This window comes from Muscardinus avellanarius, assembly GCF_963383645.1.
Source record: "Muscardinus avellanarius genome assembly, chromosome: 2".
Classification (NCBI taxonomy): Eukaryota; Metazoa; Chordata; class Mammalia; order Rodentia; family Gliridae; genus Muscardinus; species Muscardinus avellanarius.
The window spans coordinates 117,089,777-117,111,298 of NC_137787.1; the positions used below are offsets into that span (position 1 = coordinate 117,089,777).

The following is a 21,522-nucleotide window of genomic DNA, read 5'->3' on the forward strand; positions in this document are numbered from 1 at the left end:
GGCCTGTATGCACCACGTTTTCTCATAGTAGTAGGGACCTGTGTCCCAGGAAAGTAGGAAGCAGGGGGCCTGAGCCCTGCCCACCGGCTGCTGCTGTGTCATGGTCCCTGGTGGGAGTTAACCTCATGTGTTCTCACAACTTTCTTTTGTTCTAGGGATTGAACTGAGGACTTTCCATACCCAAGCTACATCTTTAGTCCCCCCCATCTTGGTTTTTTGTTTTTTGGGGATTTTTTAGGTTTTCTTTTTCTTTTTGGTGGTACTGGGGTTCCTGAAAACCCTTCTACCTCCGGGCTACTCTCCCTGATCTATTTTATATTTTTTATTTGGAAATAGGGTGTCTTAAGCCAGCACGACTGGCTTCAAGCCTGCGTGATCCTCCTGTCTCTGCCTCCCAAGCGCGGGGATTACAAGTGAGCGCCACCACGCCCGACTTGTTTTTTATTTTGAAATAAAGGTCTCACTAAATTTTTGAGGGTCTTGGTGAGTTGCTGAGGCTGACCTCAAATGTGTGCTCCTGCTGTCTCAGCCTCCCAAGTACTGGAATTACCAGCCACCATGCTCGGCTTCACCACTTCCCTGAAGCCTTTCACAATTTTTTCTAGTTTTTTAAACTACTGTAAAATAAACACAATAGTTTTGCCGTTCAAAGTGTAAAGTTCCTTGGTGTCCAGGACATTGACTTCTGCATCTGTCACCACAATCTAGTCGTGGACCCATCACTACCATGAAGTTTTGCCCATTTCAGCACCCTGCGCCTGGTGAGCCCATTGGCTGACTCCCATGACAGCAGGCCGCTCTCCATCCCAGTTGACTCCACGTTAGCTCCTCCTATGGGATCAGACACAGATTTGTCCTTGTGAATGGCCTGTTCACGTAGCATGATATCCCACAGCTCATCCATACTGTAGGATGGCTCAGAATTCCCTTTTTTATTTTTTATTTCTTGTTTGGAAACAGGGTCTCACTAGGTTGTTGAGAGCCTTGCCAAGGCTGGCTTTGAACCTGTGGTCCTCCTGTCTCAATCTCCCAAGTACTAGAATTACAAGCATGCATGCACCACCACACCTGGCTTGCCTTTCTGTGTGTGTGTGTGTGTGTGTGTGTGTGTGTATGGAACCCAGGGACATTCAACCTCCAAGCTACACCCTCTGCCCTATTTATTTTTTTTGGGGGGTGTGGTACAGGGGATGGAACCCAGGGGTCCTCTACCTCTGGGATTTTTTTTTTTTTTTTTTGAAACAAGGTCTCTTAAGCCAGCTAAGGCTGGCTTTGAACCTGTGTGATCCTCCTGTGATCCTCCTGTCTCAGCCTCTCAAGCACGGAGATTACAAGCGTGCGCCACCATGCCTGCCCCCCCCCCTCCGCCCTATTTTTTGTTCTTTTGAAACACGGTCTCACTGAGTTGCGGAGGGCCTTGCTTGAGTAGCTGAGGCTGTCCGCGAATCACAATCCTCAGGTCTCAGCCTCCGGAATGCTGGGATTACAAGTGTGCGCCACCAGACCCAGCACCTAATTCTTTATTTTGAAACAGGGTCTCACCAAGTTGCAAAGGGCCTCACTATGTAGCTGAGGCTGTCTGCGAACCAGGATCCTGTCTCAGCCTCCCAAATGCTGGGACTATAAGTAAGCATGCGCCACCATACCCAACTAAAAGGGTCCATTTTTGCTGGACAGGGTTGTGTACACTTGGAATCCTAGTACTTGGCTGAGACAAGAGTATCACAGGTTCAAGGACAGCCCGAGCAAGTAGTGAGACTCATCAACTTAGACCTTGTTCCAAAATAAAGAATATGGGACTGGGAGTATAGCTCAGAGATAATATGCCTCTGGGTTTCATCCCCAATATCACACACACACACACACACACACACACACACACACACACACACATCCAAAGTTGAGTTTTCCCCAGTATTCCAGAGAGCATCTCACTCACTGCTGCTCCTGTTGGTCCTGGTCCCGTGCACACCCCTCTACCAGCTAAGTCACCCCACTGCCTGCCTCAGTTTTTGCATGTATAATCGGCCAAGTTCCCTGTGGAGGTGCCATTGGGCTTAACGGATGATGTAAGTGGGTAGCAGCTCTGTTCAAAGGGAGGTCCTCCCTGCCTCCAGCTGTGGCCTGCAGTCGTCAGAAGTGAGATCATCCCTCCGTTCTACCTCAGCTCCCTAGTACTTTCCATTATGCATTAGCAAATGTGGAGAGTCCCCGGGAGGCGGCCCGGGTGCAGGCTAGGCAAGCAGTTTACTATAATTGGTTCTCTGACCCCTGGTGCCTTTGCCCTTCTACGTCCGAGGGCTGCCAGGAAGTCCCTGCCATTTTAAAGACGGTCAGAGACCAATGGGTCTTTGCTTTCGGTGACCTGAATCATCTTTCTAGGAAACTCACCTTTCACTCAGTTTTTTTTTTTATGAAACCACAAGTGGTTCCAGGACCCCTAAGTTGTCTCAAGGTAAAAACCTCTGTCTTAGCCAGGTATTGTGGTGCACACCTGTAATCACAGTATTTGGGAGACTGAGACAGGAGGATCCCTGGCCTGGGGTCAGCCTGGGCAATTTAGTGAAACCCTCAGTAACTTAGGGAGACCCAGTCTGAAAATTCCAGAGGGCTGGGGATGGAGCTCAGAAGTAGTGCATTTGGGTTCGATCTGCAAAACAAAAAAACCCTCTGGCTTCAAGAAGGCCACACTTGCCAATAATCCTAGCTGTTCTAGAGGCCAAGGAAGGAGGATTGCAAGTTCAGGGCCAGCCTGGACAATTTAGTGAGTACTTGTCTCAAAATAAAAATTTTAAGCCAAGCATGATAGCACATGCTTGTAATTCCAGTACTTGGAAGGCTGAGACAGGAGGATCACAGCTTCAATTCTAGCCTTAGCAATTTAGCAAGACCCTGTTTCCAAATAAAAAATAAAATAGGGTTGCTCTGAGACATAATGCCCCTGGTTCCATCCCTAAAACCCTGCCCTTGATATTCTCAGATTAATATTGGACGGGTGGGGCTGTGGCAGGCAATTCCCAGTCCTTTGTGAGGTACTTAGCACTTTCCAAAAATTCTAATCTATAGTATTTTACTGGTTTTAATAGTAATCCTGAGGTTAGACAAGGGAAATCGAAACACAGGGAAAGCCTCACGTCCTTGGGCCTCCCGCCTCTCCTCAGCCACCTGGCTTGCTGTTGCCAGTGCTGAGGTGAGGGGCTGAGGACAGTCTACACGGTTCGATACCACTGTGGGTCTGCCTCTTGATGGCCACGTAGAGTCCTGGTGACATGTGCCTCCAACATGACAGTGGCCCAGGTGTGGTGGCATAGGCTTGGATCCCACTACTTGGGAGGCTGAGGCAGGAGAATCACAGCCACATTCAAGAACAGCCTCAACAAGTAGCAAGACTCTCAGCAACCTAGTGAGACCCTGTTTAAAAGATAAATAAAATAGGGCTAAAGGGTGTGGCTGGGAGGTAGAATTATCCTGGTTTCAAACTCCAGTACCCCCCCACACACACACACAAGAGACAAATGATTTGGTTTCAATATTTGAAACAATCTGTGAGACAAAATGAAATGTCAGTATGAGGAATGTTGCACCTGTTACAGGTTACTATGGCAACCACTAGTTTATCATCCATATGAGTGATCCGGTATGGATGGATGGATCATTTTATACCATGGCCTGTTCTGAAGCAGAGCAGACATTTCAAGGGTTAAACAGGCAGCTTCTTTTTTTTTTTTTTTTTTTTTTTTGACATACTGGGGATGGAACCCAGGGGCATTCTACAACTCTGAGCGACACCCCAGCCCTATGTTTTTATTCTTTATTTTGAAACAGGGTCTCACTGAGTTGCAAAGGGCCTCACTAAGTAGCTAAGGCTGGCCACGAACCGCGATCTTCCTGTCTCGGCCTCCCAATGCTGGGATTACAAGTGTGCGCCACCATGCCTGGCTTAACAGGCAGCTTCTTACAGAGCTTGATAGGCATGGTAATAAAGTTACCAAAGGTTTCAGTGGCATACATTTCTCCCAGCCTAGTGGCTTCCCCTCCTTTCACAGTGGGCATTGTTTTCCCAGTATGTATTCTGTAGGGCCCAATTGAGTCTCCATTTAGATTACAAATTGGTTTCATTTGATATGTCTTCCAATCTATTTCTACTTCATAGGATTCCATAACTTCTTGGATGGCCTCACCAACATCACAAAGACGAACATCAATTCCAGCACACTTTATTCCAGTATTAGTGACATCTTTTACACTTTCCAATAATGTGTCATATTTAGGATTAAAAGTGACAGTAAAAGCACAGTCAATAATCCTACCCCTTAAACCGGGCGTGGTGGCGCACGCTTATAATCCCAGCATTCAGGAGGCTGAGACTGGAGGATCGCGGTTCGCAGACAGCCTCAGCCACTTAGTGAGGCCCTCTCCAATTTAGTGAGACCCGGTTTCAAACTAAAGAATAAAAAATAGGGCTGGAGGTGTAGCTCGGGGGTCGAATGCCCCCAGGGTTCCTCTCCCAGACCTGAAAAAAAAAAATCCTACCACTTCTATGTGTCCCAAAGTCTCTCTTACAGATGTCATCATACTGTAATACTGTCGTGTCACCAGCATTGGGAGGATAATGGGCAGCACTATTATTGTGGGAATACCTAGTAGGAAATGCCAGGCCCACGTTTAACCCATTCTCTTTTAATAGCTTTCGTGAACAATCTCCCAATTTTTCAGGTTTCTATCACTGTCATCCCAAGCTTAATCCAGCTCATAACATATTTTCTAACTTGTCAGTGTGCTTCTGCAGCTTCCTGGACATCATTCCAAACCTCGTCACGCGCCTGATCTAATGCTTGTAGTTCTCCAAGCAGCGCTTCGCCCACCTTGTGTGGGTGAGTATTCACACTCTTGTCCTTTGGGAAATACACCATTAGGATACAGGTCACAATCGGAACTGAGGAAGGGTCTGTTTGCACCTTTGGTCCTCTCTCTCTTCTCTTCTTCTTCTTTCCAGTTGCTCCATCCCCATCCCATCTCCATCTTCATCATCGTCATCTTTTTTTCTCTTCCAATGCTTGTTTTTCCAGCCGTCTTGCTACTTCATCCACTGAAGCTCCTGATTGGTTATCAGGTTCCTGTTGCCCTCAGATCGTCTGGGTTACACTCATCATGTTGCCTGAGAGAGAGCACGAGTGAGTGAGGGCCAGCTTTCCTTTTTAGATGTTTACATTTTAGCTAAGACAGGCTGAAATAACATGCACCTTGAACAATAACCTTGAACAGTAGCTTATCTCTGTACAGACAGCAAAAGAGAAAAAAAGCAGCTTAGCCCCCCTCCCCTTTGGGGCTTTTCTGGACCAAGTTAGTCTGGTTTCTCCCTTCCTTCCTTCCTTCCTTCCTTCCTTCCTTCCTTTCTTCCTTTCTTTCCATTTCTTTTCTTTTCTGTTTTTTCCTTTTCTTTCAGTGCCGGGGATGGAATCCAAGGGTATTCCACCTCTGAGCTACATCCTCAGCCCTATTTTTAATTCTTTATTTTGAAACAGGGTTTCATTGAGTTGCAAAGGGTCTCACTAAATACCTGAAGCTGGCCGCAAACCACCATGATACTCCCATCTCAGCCTCCCAAATACTGGGATTGCAAGTGTGCACCACCATGCCTGGCTTAGCCTGGTTTCTAAATGGGTAAAAATGAATGAGAGAAGTGGAGATTGAAAGTTCTTCGGGGAGAGATGCTGTGTCGATGCGGTGTAAATTATGAAAGGTGATCGTACAGCGGTGTGTGGAACCAGCTCTAATCCTGCCCGTAGCTCCCCGTCCCCTGAGGATGGGGGCCAGTCGTGGGAAGGGTCCAGTCCCAATTGACCGGTGGACCACACCCGGTTCCGGGGGGAAGTACCTCTGCTTTTAAGGCCGATATTTTGGGGGGTGGGACTAAGCATGGGAACTCTGCGGAACAGATTCTCTGCCTCCAGGATTCTGCCTCCTGCCTTTGCTGCAAGATCACATGGGGAAGGGAAGGGACCCGACTTATCAGAGGTCACCCCAGGAGCAGGCTAAGTCTTGACGAAGAGTTCCAGGCTAGCCCACTATGCCCAACAGTCTTTATGAAAGTACTTGAACCAGAGGCAAGAGTCAACAAAGAGAATTTGGCACTCGTGTTCATGATGAACCAGACAGACTGTAATTCCACTTTTTGGGTTGCCCAAGGCTCTTTGGCCTTAACCCAGGTGGCAGGAGCCTGGAGAGGTGGCTCTGGGACTCATCATTTGGGACCTGGGTTCAAGAACCCCAGAGCCCTCCAAATGTGGGGGCACTCAGATTCCAATGGTCTCCTTTATACCATGGGCAAGGGCCTGGAAGGTGTTTTGTGGCCATGCTGTTGAGGGCATTTGTCTCTGAAATGCCCCGGCTTCCCACACCTAAAATAGACCTGAGGCTGGGCCCTATGGGATCAGCGCTCAAATGCATGGCAGCCAGAATTTTCCCATGGCGTTTCCCCTTTTTCAAGTCTCTGTTATAATAAACCAAATTGGCAGCCTGTGTTAGTTAATCCAGAGTGGACACTAGAACAAAAAAAATCAGGCTGGCGGTATAGTTCAGAGGTAGAATTCCCCTGGATTCAATCCTCAGTACTACAAAAAAAGGGGGGCTGGGAGTGCAGTTCGAAGGTAGAATGCCCATGGGTTCAATTCTCAGCACTACAAAAAAAAAAAAAAGGAAAAAAAGAAAAGAAAAGAAAAGATTCACATCAGGGTAAAACAGAGGCCATTGTGAAAACATGAGAGTGGTTGTGGGGAGACAGACCAAGAGCTGCCCCAGTGTCCCAGATCAATCCTTTTTTTTTTTTTTTTTTTTGCGGGTTTGGGAATGGAACCCAGGGGCTTTGACCTCCGAGCTACCCCCCTGCCCTATTTTTTATTCTTTATTTTGAAAACGGGTCTCACTGAGTTGCAGAGGGCCTCACTAAGTAGCTGAGGCTGTCTGCAAACCGCGATCCTCCAGGTCTCAACCTCCCAAATGTTGGGATTACAAGGTGCGCCACCACGCCCGGCTAGATCAATCCTTTTTTAAAGGGCCCACTAGAGAGGGGGTGGCCCAGGGCACATGGGATGGCAGTTCCTTCTTTGAAGCTTAGGGTAACAAAAGGTGGGAATTCCTTTTAGATAAGAATCCCAGAGAATCCCAGGAAGTGGATACATCCCAGGGGAATTCGACCTCCAAGCTACACCCTAGCCCTATTTTTTTATTATTTTGAAACAGGCTCTCACTGAGTTGCAGAGAGCTTCGCTAAGTAGCTGAGGCTGTCTGTGAACTGTGATCCTCCCCTCTCAGTCTCCAGAATGCTGGGATTACAAGCATGGATCACCATGCCTGGCAAGGTGTGACTTTTCTAGGGATATTCCTGGAGGCAGAACTTTGACCAAAGGTAGAGTTCTCTAAGGCTTAATTGTCTCAGAAATATGGAAGCAGCCCATTATGATTTAATAGTATAGGCCTTGCTTTTTTTTTTTTTTAAGCGGGTCTGAGGATGGAACCCAGGGGCATTCAACCTCCGAGCTACACCTCCTGAACTATCTTTTATTCTTTAATTTGAAACAGGGTCTCACTAAGTTGCAGAGGACCTCACTAAGTAGTTCAGGCTGTCCGCAAACCATGATACTCCAGTCTCAGCCTCCCAAATGCTGTGCTCCACAATACCTGGCTGGGCCTTGCTTTTTTTTTTTTTTTTTTTTTTTAACCTCCGAGTTACCCCCATCCCCAGCCTATTTTTTAATTCTTTATTTCGATACGGAGGGCCTCACTAAGTAGCTGAGGCTGACAAACCTGGATCCTCCTGTCTCAGCCTTCCAAGAACTGGGATTACAAGTGTGTGCCACTATGCCCGGCCTGGACCTTGCTTTTTAAGAATGATCAAGCTCTGGTAAAATGAAAACCAAATATTTCAGATTTTTTTTTTTTTTTTAGGTACTAGGGATGGAACTCAGGGGCATTCTACTTCTGAGCTACACCCCCAGCCCTATATTTTATCTTTTGTTTTGAAGAAGGATCTCACTGAGTTGCAAAGGGCCTCACCAAGTGGCTGAGGCTGTCTGAACTGAGACCCTCCTGTCTCAGCCTCCCAAATGCTGGAATTACAAGTGTGTGCTACCACATCCAGCTTACTTTTTTATCATTTATACTGAAACAGGGTCTCACTGAGTTGCAAATATCCTCACTAAGCAGTAGCTGAGGTTGTCTGCAAACCACAATACTCCTGTCACAGCCTCCCAAATGCTGAGATTACAAGCGTGAGCTACCACACTCGGCCTTATTACACATTTAAAAATTCCTTTGTAAAGCCGGGCGTGGTGGCGCACACTTGTAATCCCAGTACTTGGGAGGCTGAAACAGGAGGATCGCACATGTTTTAAGCCAGCCTCAGCTACTGAGTGAGGCTCTCAGCAATTTAGTGAGAACCTGTTTCCAAATAAAGTATAAAATAGGTCTGGAAGAATAACCTGGAAGTAGAAAAGCCCCTGGGTTCCACCCTCAGTACCACACACACGCACACACGCACACACGCACGCACAAATCCTTTATACACCTAGTCCTCTACATATCACTTGCAACTTCCTCAAACCCACTGATTTTTGTTTTAATCTTTTTCCCAATGAGATAACTCAGTCATTTACAACAAAAATCTTTTTTTTTTTTTTTTTTCGGTCTGGTGGTGGAACCCAGGGGCACTTGACCTCCGAATTACACCCCCTGCCCTATTTTTTATTCTTTTTTTTGAAACCGGGTCTCACTGAATTGCAGAGGGCCTCACTAAGTAGCTGAGGCTGTCTGCAAACCGCGATCCTCCGGTCTCAGCCTCCCGAATGCTGGGATTACAAGCGTGCGCCACCACGCCCGACTACAACAAAAATCTTACTAAAAAAATTCTTTTCCATCTAACAGCATTTTTCTCTTTCTTGTAACTTTATTATAATATACCCTTGTGTCTACAAATATCTCCTTTTACTTATTGAAACAGTAAAATAAGGGATCTAAGTTTATATTAGCCAGGCATGGTGGTACATGCTTGTAATCCCAGTACTTGGGAGTCTGAGATAGGAAGATAGCAGGTTCAAGGCCAGCCTCAGCTACTTAGTGAGGCCCTCTGCAACTCAGTGAGACCCTGTTTCAAAATAAAGAATAATGAGGCTGTGGATGTAGATCAATAATAGAATGCCCCTAGGCTCAATCCCCAGTACCACGATAAACAAACAAATAAATAAATATAATAAAATAACGTTTGTATTAAAAAATTCAAGCTGGGCATGGTGGCACACACTTGTAATTCCAGTTTTCTTTTTGTCCTTTTGGGCTCTAGTGGTATGACAATGATTTTTCTCTTAGTGTGGCCAGAAGAGTTATATCTGATTTTTTTTTTTTTTTTTTTTTGGTACTGAGAATGAAACCCAGGGGCAATCTACTTCCGAGCTACACCCCACCCTAATTTATTTTATTCTTTATTTTGAAACAGGGTCTCACAGAGTTGCAAAGGGCCTCACTAAGTACCTGAGGCTGGCCATGAACCGTGATCCTCCCATCTCAGCGTCCCAAATGCTGGGATTACAAATGTGTGTCACCATGCTTGGCTTCATATCTAATTTACCTTGTTGGCATAGCTTTGAATTTTTTTCCTCCAGAATTGGGGATGAACCCAGGGGCATTCTACTTCTGTAGTACACCTCCAGTCCTATTTATTTTTTATTTTATTTATTTATTTTTTATTTTTATTTTTTTGCGGGTATGGGGATGGAACCCAGGGGCATTCAACCTCTGAGCTACACCTCCTGCCCTATTTTTTATTATTTATTTTGAAACCAGGTCTCACTGAGTTGCAGAGGGCCTCACTAAGTAGCTGAGGCTGTCTGTGAACCACGATCCTCCAGTCTCAGACTCCCGAATTCTAGGATTACAAGCGTGAGCCTCCACGCCCTGCTTATTTATTTATTTATTTATTTATTTATTTATTTATTTATTTATTTATTTTGCCAGTCTGGGTGTGGAACCCAAGGGCATTTTACCTCCTAGCCGCACCCCGTGTCCTATTTTTTATTCTTTATTTTGAAACAGGGTCTTACTAAATTATAGAGGGCCTCACTAAGTAGCTGAGGCTGGCCTTGAACCTGCTATCTTCCTATCTCAGACTCCCAAGTACTGGGATTACAAGCGTGTACCACCATGCCTGGCTAATATAAACTTAGATCCCTTATTTTACTGCTTCAAAATAGATTTGGCTGCAAGATTGTTTATATATTTTTTCTGGTCGCCATCCTCTTTGTTTTTTGTTTGTTTGTTTGTTTGTTTGTTTGTTTGTTTGATTGATTTTTGGTGGTACTTGGGTTCCTGGAAGCCCTTTTACCTCCGAGCTACACTCCCAGACCTATTTTTACATTTTTATTTGGAAACAGGGCACGCGGCTGGCTTCGAACCTGCGTGATCCTCCTGTCTCTGCCTCCCGAGCGCGGGGATTACAAGCATGCGCCACCACGCCCAGCCTCTTTGTCTTTTGACATATACTACCAAATTCAGGCCCAGAAAAAACTAGGTTCACTAGGCGTGTGGGCACACGTTTGTAATCTCAGTACTTGGGAGCCTGAGACAGGAGGATCATGGTTGCGGCCAGCTTCAGCTACTTAGTGAGGCCCTCTGCAACTTAGTGAGACGCTGCTTCAAAAAAAAAAGAAAAAATCAGGTCAGCGGTGTAGCTCAGAGGTAGGATGCTCCTGGGTTCAATCTCTAGTGCAGCAAAAAAAAAAAAAAAAAAAAAAAAAAAAAAAGGAGTAGGTTAAATGGAATGCTGGCAGGTTTGGCAGATGGGCCATTTCCCATCTGAAGACTAAGAAGAAATAAAAGCATCCTTTTAGTTCTTTTCCTTGTGCTATTGATCCCAGAGTATTCCCTGGGCTGCCTGGTGCCTGCTTCAATGCATGGACACAAATGAGGGTGCATCTCCTGGAATTGTTCATGCTGGCCGGCGTGATGAAGAGCCACAATGAGCCATGATGTGAGACCGGCACTGATTGCTGCCTATCTGCGATTTCCCTTTGGTGACAGCTGCATCTTTAAGTTGCTGTGGTAATTGTAGCATTACTGTGTGTGACTTTCCTTTTGTTGTCAAAGGGAAGTGTATGTAGTCTATCTATGTTTAGTTTATTTCTAGTGTGATGATCAGTAAGGGGATATAACTCAAGATGTTTAGCATCTGGACCAATAAAATTTATCCTATTTTTTGAAGGGTTTGAATTTTTCCTAGATTGTTAAGAAGTATTTCATTGGTCTTTATTGGTCTAATCATTATCTCTAAATTTGTAGGGTATTCAGTAAAATAAAATAGTTGTTCCCAGCCAGGTGTGGTGGCACATGTTTGTAATCCCAGCACTTGTGAGTTGGAGAACAGAGGATTGTGGTGCACGGACAGCCTCAGCTACTTAGTGAGGCCCTCTGCAACTTAGTGAGACCCTATTTCAAAATAAAAATAAAAAAATTGGGCAGGGATGTAGCTTGGAGGTCGAATGCCCCTGGGTTCCATCTCCAGACCCACAAAAAAAAAAAAAAAAGAAAAAGAAAAAAGAGTTGTTCCTATTAAAGCAGTGTATACAAAATTATACATTGACCTGAGCCCTGATTTCCAGCAATCTTTGTTGTCTTTTAGTAGAGACCCCAAAACAATGCCGTTCTACAATATTGTTTTTTTTCACATATCAATAATTTAGAATCCAAAACATTTTAGTAGACTTTCCAAGATCAATGTCTCTGAAAGCTATGCTTTAGGTGCCAAAGATATTACAGTTTGGTATCACCCTGTCGTGGGTTCTTGTCCTCCACTCGTTTAGAAATATTGAGCCTGGATGACCTTTAACTGCAAAACTTAGGATTTATTAGAAGTAGAGGAGAAAATACAAGGAAAGTGCTGCATAAGAAAGAACTGCAGTGGAGCATTTCAAAGAACACTGGTACCCTCTAACCCCCAGGTCTTAAATAGGATTTTTATTGGGTTTCCATGACAACAGGGCAATGGCTTACTTTTGTATAGTTGCCTTTTTTCTGTATAAGGATGGGCCAAATCAGGGTTTAGCTATGCGAGGAAATACACAGTGCTTTTTAGCCCCTCCTCCTTAAATCCCAGGGTCTTATAACTTTATTTCCATGCCTATCAAGCTCTGTAAGAAGCTGCCTGTGAAGCCCGGCATAGTGGCGAATGCTTGTAATCCCAGCATTGGGAGGCTGAGACAAGAGGATTGTGGTTCATAGCCAGCTTCAGCTACTTAGTGAGGCCCTTTGCAGCTCATTGAGACCCTGTTTCCAAATAAATAATTAAAAAATAGGGCTTGGGGTGTAGCTCAGAGGCAGAATGCCCTGGGTTCCATCCCTAGTACTGCAAAAAAAATAAAAATAAAAAGTAAAAATAAATAAATAAAGTTCAGACCACTGTAAAACTTGGATAGATGAGTGTGTGTGTGTGTGTGTGTGTGTGTGTGTGTGTGTGTGTGGTACTAGGGATGGAACCCAGGGCCTTCTACCTCCAGGCCATACTCCCAGACCTATTTTCTATTTAATTTGCAAATAAGGTTTCATTAAGTTGCTGAGAGCCTCACTAAGTAGCTGAGGCTGGCTTCAAACCTGTGTGATCCTCCTGTCTCAGCCTCCCAAGCGCTGGGATTACAAGTGTGTGCTACTATGCCTGGCTGTATTTTTTTTTTTTTTTTTTTTTTTTTTTTTGCGGGTCAGGGGATGGAACCCAGGGGCGTTTGACATCCAAGTACACCCCCTGCCCTATTTTTTTTTTTTTTTTTTTTTGGTGGTACTGGGGTTCCTGGAAGCCCTTCTACCTCCAGGATACACTTCCATGGGCTACACTCCCAGACCTATTTTTTAACTTTTTTATGTGGAAACAGGATCTCTTAAGCCAGCGAGGCTCACTCTGAACCTGCGTGATCCTCCTGTCTCCGCCTCCCAAGTGCGGGGATTACAAGCGTGCGCCACCACGCCCGGCTTGGTTCATTATTTCTAACTGGGCAGAGGACAAGAAGCCATGACATGGTGCCACTGAACCATAACACTAAAATGAGTCTTTCTTTCCTTCCTTCCTTCCTTCCTTCCTTCCTTCCTTCCTTCCTTCCTTGCTTTCTTCCTTTTTTCCTTCCTTGTACTGGGGATTAAACCAAGAGGCACTCTACAACTGAGCTACATCCTGAGCCCATTTAATTTTACTATTTTTTAAAAATATCATTTGGTACTAGGGATTGAACCCAAGGGTATCCTACCTCTCAATATACCTCCAGCCCTTCTTTTTTTTTTTTTTTTTTTTAAACCAGGTTTCACTAAATTGTTGAGACTTGCCTTGAACGTGAAATTTACTTGTCTCAGCCTCCCAGATACTGGGATTACAGGCATGTGCCACCATGCTGGCCCAGACCAGAACATTTGAAAAAGAAGCAGATGCTGGGCATGGTGCCACATGTTTATAATCCTAGAACTTGGGAAGCTGAGACAGTAGGATTGCAGGTTTGAGGGCAGCCTCAGCAAGTAGTGAGACTCTCATCAACCTAGTGAGACCTTGTTTCAAAATAAAAATAAAATAGGGCCAGGAGTGTAGCTCAGAGGTAGAATGCCCCTGGATTCAACCCCCAGTGCCACCAAATGAAAAAAAAGAAAGAAAGAAAAGAAAAGAAAAGAAAAGAAAAGGAAGTGGATGCCATTGTGGAAGAAAACCAGTGAACCAGGCACAGGAGGACAAAAGCCCCTCTGCAAGGAGCGCTACTTCCCTGGAGACCTGGCCCACCCAGCCCGGCCTCCTGTTCCCTTCAGTACTTATTAACTCACACCTCAGTGGCTCTAGGCAAGAACGGACAAAGGTCAAATAAATGGGAATCTAATCCCGGATTATGTATTGAAAAGACTTAAAATACTTCCACACCAGGCCCTCCTCAGCTGGCCCACAGCCAGGCCTCCTGGAAGAGCACATCCTGGCAATCCCAGACGCTCCGGGATGCACCTCCACCTGGTGCCCTGCCAGGTGCCTGCGTGCTAGAGAAAACAGCCCAGAAGGTGGGGTGGGGGTGTGGGGGCAGAAGGCAGAGCCCCTCCTGTCAGTACTCCCCTTCTCTGGATGATCCTGGAAGGCTGTCAGGTGTGTCCTACCCAGCACCTGGTCAGCGACACCACTCTGGGCTCCAGCTTCAGTCCTGCGGTGGTGATAGCCAGGACCCCTCAGGTGCGTGCCTGCCGAGCTGCGCCCAGCACTTCACGGAGCTGTCTGCACAGAGCCCTGTGGGTAAATTCCTGTAATTATCCCCATTTGACAGAAAACAAGCACGGCAAGGTTGGGAACTTACTTGGAGTCACACAGTCAAGAGGTAGAGCTGGGATTCATGTCCAGGAAGTCCAGCTCGGGGACAGACCGGATTCTGGCTTCTTGTCTCTGCCCTTCTCCGAGCCCAAGTTCTGCCTCCCATCCCCCTGACTGGTTTACAGGTTAGCAGGTCCCAGTGGGTCCCACCTGGGCACAGGCCCACCATGCACAAGCCTCTGTCAAGCTCATGTTGAAGGTTCAGGGAAGCAGGGATGTAGCTTGGAGGTAGAATGTCCCTGGACTCAATCCCCAGTACCAAAAAACACAAAAAACAACAACAACAAAAAAACAGTATCTTATTTATTTATTCTATTTTGATTCTGAGGGTTGAATCCAGGGGCAAATAAAAAATAAGTAAATAAAAATAGCCAGAAGCGGTGGTACATGCCTACATGTTTCAAAAATAAAAAATAGCCGGGCGTGGTGGCGCATACTTATAATCCCAGCACTTGGGAGGCTGAGACAGGAGGATCGCACAGATTCGAAGCCAGCCTCAGCTACTTAATGAGGCTTTCTGCAACTTAGTGAGACCCTGTTTCCAAGCTGGGCCTGGTGGCAAATACCTATAATACCAGTACTTGGGAGGGCGAGACAAGAGGATCACAGGTTTGAAGGACACTACCTATCAAGTCAGTATATTCTTGATAGATTATGAAAACGGAAATTACAGCCAATCTTATTTATTAACATGAATAAAAAAATCCTAAAAAAACACTGGCATATAGAATTTTGTAATATATAGTGATAAAGTAGTAATCCAAGACTGGATTGATATTAGAAAATCAATTAATGAAATTTATCACATGAGAGCTGGGGGGTAGCTCAGTGGTAGAGCACTTGTTTGGCATGTACCAGATCCTGGATTCAATCACCAGCACAACCAAAATAAATAAAAATAAGCCAGGCATGCTGATGCACGCTTGTAATCCCAAACATTCGGGAGGCCGAGACAGGAGGATCCCAGTTTGCAGACAGCCTCAGCTACTACTTAGTGAGGCCCTTTGCAACTCAGTGAGACCCTGTTTCAAAATAAAGAATAAAAAATAGGGCTGGGGTGTAGCTCAGAGGTAGAATTTTTAATAAAAAAATAAAAATCATGAAAAGAGAATAGAGAAAAAATTATTATCTTGCGTGTGTGTGTGTGTGTGTGTGTGTGTGTGTGTGTGTGTTGTATTGAACTCAGGGGCATTCTACCACTGAGCTAGCCTGATTTTTTATTCTTTATTTTTATTTATTTATTTATTTATTTATTTATTTATTTATTTATTTATTTATTTAGAGGTACTGGGGATGGAACCCAGGGGCTTTCTACCTCTGAGCTATACCCCCAACCCTATTTTTTATTCTTGTGTGTGTGTGTGTGTGTGTGTGTGTGTGGTGCTGGGATGGAACCCTGGGACTTTCTACCCCCGGGGTTATACTTCCAGACCTATTTTATATTTTATATGGAAACAGGGTCTAAGTTTCTGAGGCTGGCTTCGAACCTATGCGATCCTCCTGTCTCAGCCTCCCAAGCACTGAGATTACAAGTGTGCACCACCACGCCCAGCTTATTCTTTCTTTCTTCCTCTCTTTCTTTCTTTCTTTCTTTCTTTCCTTCTTTCTTTCTTTTTTGGTGGTACTGGGGGTGGAACCCAGAGGCTTTCTACCTCTGGGCTATACTCTCAGACCTTTTTTATATTTTAGTTGGAAACAGGGTCTTACTAAGTGCTGAAAGCCTCACTAAGTAGCTGAGGCTGGATTCGAACCCGTGTGATCCTCCTGTCTCAGCCTCCCAAGCGCGGGGATTACAAGCGTGAGCCACCACACCCAGCTCTTATTCTTTATTTTGAAATAGAGTCTCACTGAGTTACAGAGGGCCTAAGTAGCTGAGGCTGTCCATGAACTGTGATCCTTCTGTCTCAGCCTCCCAAATGCTGGAATTACAAGTGTGTGCCACCACGCCCAGCTCTTATTCTTTATTTTGAAACAGAATCTCACTAAATAGCTGAGGCTGTTCTGGAACCTGGATCCTCCTGTCTCATTCTCCCAAGTACTGGGATTACAAGTGTGCACAAGCACACTCAACTTATGATAATTTTAATAGATGTAGAAACTATATTTCATAAAATTCAACATCCATTCACTGTGTGTGTGTGTGTGTGTGTGTGTGTGTGTGTGTGTGTGATACTGAGGGTGGAGCCCAGAAGCCTTTCTACCTCTGGGCTATACTCCCAGACCTATTTTATACTTTATTTGGAAACAGGGTCCCACTAAGTTGTTGAGAGCCTCACTAAGTAGCTGAGGCTGGCTTCGAACCTGTGCGATCCTCCTGTCTCAGCCTCCCAAGTGCGGGAATTACAAGCGTGCACCACCATGCCCGGTTCTCCATTCATAATTTTTAAAAATACTTTTTAAAAACAAACTTAGAACAGAAGGAAGTGTTGTTAATCTGATAATGGGTGGTGTGTTGGATGTCGTGGTGCAAGCCTGTAATCCCAGTACTTGGGAGGCTGAGATAGGAAGTTTGAGGACAGCCTTAGCAACCTAACATGCTCCTATTTCCAAACAAAAATATAAAAAGGGCTGGGGGTAGCCAGGCATGGTGGAGCACACTTGTGATCCCAGTACTTGGGAGATTTAGACAGGAGGATTGCTAGTTCATGGACAGCTTCAGCTACTTAGTGAGTCCCTCTACAACTTAGTAAGAGCCTGTTTCAAAATAAGGAATAATAAAATCGGGCTGGGGGTTTAGCTTGGAGGTAGAATGCCCCTGGGTTCCATCCACAGGTCCACAAAAAAAAAAAAGGGGGAGGGCTAGGATGTAGCTTGGTGGTCAAATGCCCCTGGGTTCAGTCCTCAGTACCACAAGCGCGCGCGCGCACGTGTGTGTGTGTGTGTGTGTGTGTGTGTGTGTGTGTGTGTGCCTGCTTCTCAGTATCAGGAGACCACAGGGAGTGAAGCTGGGCCAGAAGAGAATCAAAGTCAACCTGCTGCCACGGGTGAGTGTGAGGGAGGGCTCCTGGGCCCCTCTGCCCGCCCCTTACCCCTGGCCTTCTCTCCATGGAGCTGGGAGACCCCAGTGTCCAGCCAGCCCCACTGAGCTTCTTCCACTAAGAAGCCTCATGCAGAGACACACTTTGGTCATGGCTGAACTCCACCTTCACGTGGAAAAACTCAAGAGATAGAAGCTGTGGTACCTGAAGCCACGCGTGGTGGCGCACGCTTGTAATCCCCGCGCTTAGGAGACGGAGACAGGAGGATCGCATGGGTTCGAAGCCAGCCTCAGCTACTTAGTGAGGCTCTCAGCAACTTAGTGAAACCCTGTTTCCAAATAAAATACAAAATAGATATGGGAGTATAGCCTGGAGGTAGAAAAGCCCCTAGGTTCCACCCCCAGTACCAAAAATAAAAGAAAGAAAAAGAAAAAAAGAAGGAAGTGTGGCACCTGAAACGTGCAGCTGTCACCCTGGGTCCCAGGAGGGTGAGACCCTCACTAATTGTCACAACCAGGACACCAGGCCTTCCTGCTTCCCTCTCTGCATTGTGTGTGTGTGTGTGTGTGTGTGTGTGTGTGTGTGTGTGTGTGTGTGTACTGATTGAGCCCAGGAGTGTTCTACCTCTGAGCTACACCCTCAGCCCTATTTTATTTTTTAGTTTGAAATAGGGTTTCACTAGATTATCGCGTGCTAGCCTCTAACCTGCAATCCTTTTCTCGCTTCCATTGACCAGTGATAAAACTGAGTCTCAAAGGGTCCCCTGATGTTACTATTCCTGCTGGTATAGAACATACCACGTCGCACCGAGGATTCAAGACCACAGTCATTTACTGGTTCAGAGTCTGCATTGGGCAGGGCTGGCCTCTGGAGCATCCTTGAGCAGCTGAGCCATGGTCAGAATGATTGGGAGCTGGAGGGGCTCCTCTCCAGCGGGCTCCATGGGGAGCTTCACAGCGCCACACAGAGGAGGGAAGCTTCCTAGCATCTTGGGGCCAGTCCAAGAGTGGGACAGTGTCACTTTGGCTGCATTCTGTGGTCAAACGAGTAACAGGGCTAGCACAATTATTGGAAGGAGGGGAAAGGCCAGTTCTGTTCTGGGGAAGAGGTGGGGGGGTCAGTTCACCCCTCACAAGTCACTCATTCTTTGTTTTTTGTTTTTTGTACTAGAGATTGAACCCAGGATCAGTTCTATCTCCAAGCTACACTCCCAGCCCTTTTAATTTTTTTATATTTATTTTTTATTTTTGTGTGGCCTTCTACATCTGGGCTATAACCCCAGCCCTATTTTATAGTTTATTTGGAAACAGGGTCTCACTAAGTAGCTGAGGCTGGCTTTGAATCTGTGTGATCCTTCTATCTCAGCCTCTCAAGTACTGGGATTACAAGCGTGAGCCACCACTCCCAGCCCAGCCCTTTTTATTTTTTAAAATGTGGTTTTAGTGGAGTGTGGTGGCTCACGCTTGTAATCCTAGTACTTGGGAGGCTGAGACAGGAGGATCACACAGGTTCAGAGCCAGCCTCAGCTACTTAGTGAGGTTCTCAGAAACATAGTGTGACTCTGTTTTAAAATAAAATAAAAATAGGACTGGGAGTGTAGCGGGGGGGGGGTATAGAAAGCCCTTGGGGGTTCCATCCCCTGTACCACAAAAAATTAAAAAATAAAAAACAAAAAAACCCAAAAAAAGTGGTCTTGCTAGGTTGCTGAGGGCTCGGAGTTGATGAGGCTAGCCTGCAACGGAGAGTCCTCCTGTCTCAGCCTCCTCAGTTCTGGGATGACAGGTGTGTGTCACTGCACTGTGTGGCTGGGTCACACATTATGACCGAGATGGGTGATGAACAGGTCTGAGCCCTGATCCAGTTTCCTTCCTCAATGCCAGCCCCTACCTTGGAACTGAGTGGGAACTCAGCCGGGCCTTTACCCCAAACAAGCCTAGACTCCAGAGATGTTGGGGGCACCCACCATCCCCCTCTGTGATCCCAGGAAAGCCTCTGCTCCCCTGAGCACACTGCAGCGCCTGCTGCAGACCCGCTGGCCAGTCTGGCGAGAGTGAAGGAGCAGATCCAGCAAGGCACAGCTCTCTTCAACATCTTCCGGGACCTTGGGTTAGGGAGTTCCCTCCCTTAGGGTAAACTGGTGGGCTAGAGGAGGGACCTGGAAGCCACCTGCACGTCCAGAGACAGTTTAGCTTTGTTCCCTGTGGGGTGGAAATGGGCGTGATAGTCTATGGAATGTGGGCCACCCTGGGAGGGTGTGACCTTGGTGGAGGCTGCGCTAGGCCAGGGTGGTCCCTGGAGGGGCCCTGGGGGTCTCCTCTGCAGATGGGGAAGCCTTTCTGTTTGCCTTCAGGGCAGGAAAGCAAAGCTAGAGCTGCTCCAGGGTGGCAACCTGTGCTCGGAGGGGCCTGTGCTTGGAATGGGACTACAGAGTGAGCCAGGGTTTCACTTCTATACTTGCGGAGAGCTGAGGGTCGGCATCTCCTCAATACCCAGGGCCAGGTCGCCCTCCCTTGCTGCACTGGGCAGTGGCTATCCCGTGGGTGTGGGAGCCCTGGCCCTGTGGAACTCCACTGCCTGTATTTCCATGCCACCTGTCATGTCTACTGCCCACAAGTGTCCACAGGAGCACCCCAAGGGCCAATAGGACCCCAAGGGGGTGGAGGACTGGAGAGGGGGCCCGAGCTCTGTGTCCTCCTCCTCGGCCCCCGCCCCACCCCCTAGGCGCTCCTCAGTCACCCAGCCCCAGCCAGGTCCTGGAGCCAGGCCCCTCCCGATGCTCATGGGTGCTTCCTTCCAATCCCTCAGGCCTCAGCTCAAAGCTACCTCCTCCAGGAAGCTACCGCTGATTGCTTCTCCAGTGTGTGTGTGTGTGTGTGTGTGTGTGTGTGTGTGTGTGTGTGTGTGTGCATGCTTGTGAGTGTTTTTGGTACTGGGGGTTGAACACAGGGGCATTTTTTTTTTTTTTAGTAGTACCTGGGATTGAACCCAGGGGCATCTACCACTTAGCTATATCCCTAGCCCCCCTCCTTTTCTGTGCTACTGAGAATAAAACCCAGGCTACGCCCTGGACCCTATTTTCTTTCCTTTTTTGTGGATCTGGGGATGAAACCCAGGGGCATTTGACCTCTGAGCTACACCCCTTGCCCTGTTTTATTTTAAATTTGGAAACAGGGTCTTACTAAGTTGCTGAAAGCATGCTGGCCTCGAAATTACAAGCTTGCAGCCGGGTGTGGTGGCTCATGCTTGTAATCCCTGCATTTGGGAGGCTGAGACTGGAGGATCGCGGTTTGCCGACAGCCTCAACTACTTAGTGAGGGAGGCCCTTTGCAACTCAGTGAGACCCTGTTTCAAGAAATAAAGAATAAAAAATAGGGTAGGGGGTGTAGCTCAGAGGTCGAATGCCTGGGTTCCATCCCCAGACCCACAAAAAAAGAAAGAAGAAAGGAAGAAAGAAAGAAGAAAGAAAGGAAGAAAGAAATTGCAGGCTTTCTTTCCCTGCGCCTGGTTGCATTCATTTTTTAAATTTTCTTTTCCTTTTTTTTTTTTTTTTTTGCGGTACTTTATTTTGAAACAGGGTCTCACTGAGTCGCAAAGGCCCTCACTAAGTAGTTGAGGCTGTCCAAGAACCACGATCCTCTTGTCTCAGCCTTCCAAATGCTGGGGTTACAAGCGTGCGCCACCACGCCCGGCTCTTTTTTTTTTTTTTTTTTTTTTAACATCTATTCACAAAGACTTGCCGAGCTTCCCCGGCACTATTCTGGGCAGTGAGTACAACGCAGCGAGGTAGCCCAGGATCTATCCTCCAAGCGTTTACACTGTAGGGGAAAAGAAAATCAAGACACAAGTAAAAATTTTAAATGACAAGATTTAGCCGGACGTTGGTGTCACACGCCCGTAATCCCAGAATTTGGGAGGTTGAGACCGCAAGATCTCAGGTTCAAGGGCAGTGTGAGCAAGTTGTGAGACTCATCAACCTAGCGAGATTCTGTTTCACAATAAAAATAAAATATGGCTGGGCGTGTGGCCCAAGGTAGAATACACTTGGACTCAATCCGCAACATCACACACACAAAAAAAGATTTCAGACTGCGAAGCGCTAAAAAAAGTCACTAGCGGGCTGAGCCGCGGGCGCCCGCGGGGTGGGCGTGCAGTCCCCGAGTCCCGCGGAGGCAGGGCGCG

The 21,522-nt window shown here is 46.6% G+C and overlaps 1 pseudogene across 1 annotated transcript; it reads right to left on the bottom strand.

The window, feature by feature from the left end:
* Positions 1 to 694: 694 nt before the first annotated feature.
* On the bottom strand, positions 695 to 18,219 carry LOC308258779 (methionine aminopeptidase 2-like; annotated as a pseudogene). Its single transcript has 4 exons — positions 18,141 to 18,219; positions 4,537 to 5,125; positions 3,990 to 4,337; positions 695 to 831 (listed from the first exon to the last, which is right to left on the bottom strand). The product of its transcript is annotated as a methionine aminopeptidase 2-like (transcript).
* Positions 18,220 to 21,522: the final 3,303 nt, after the last annotated feature.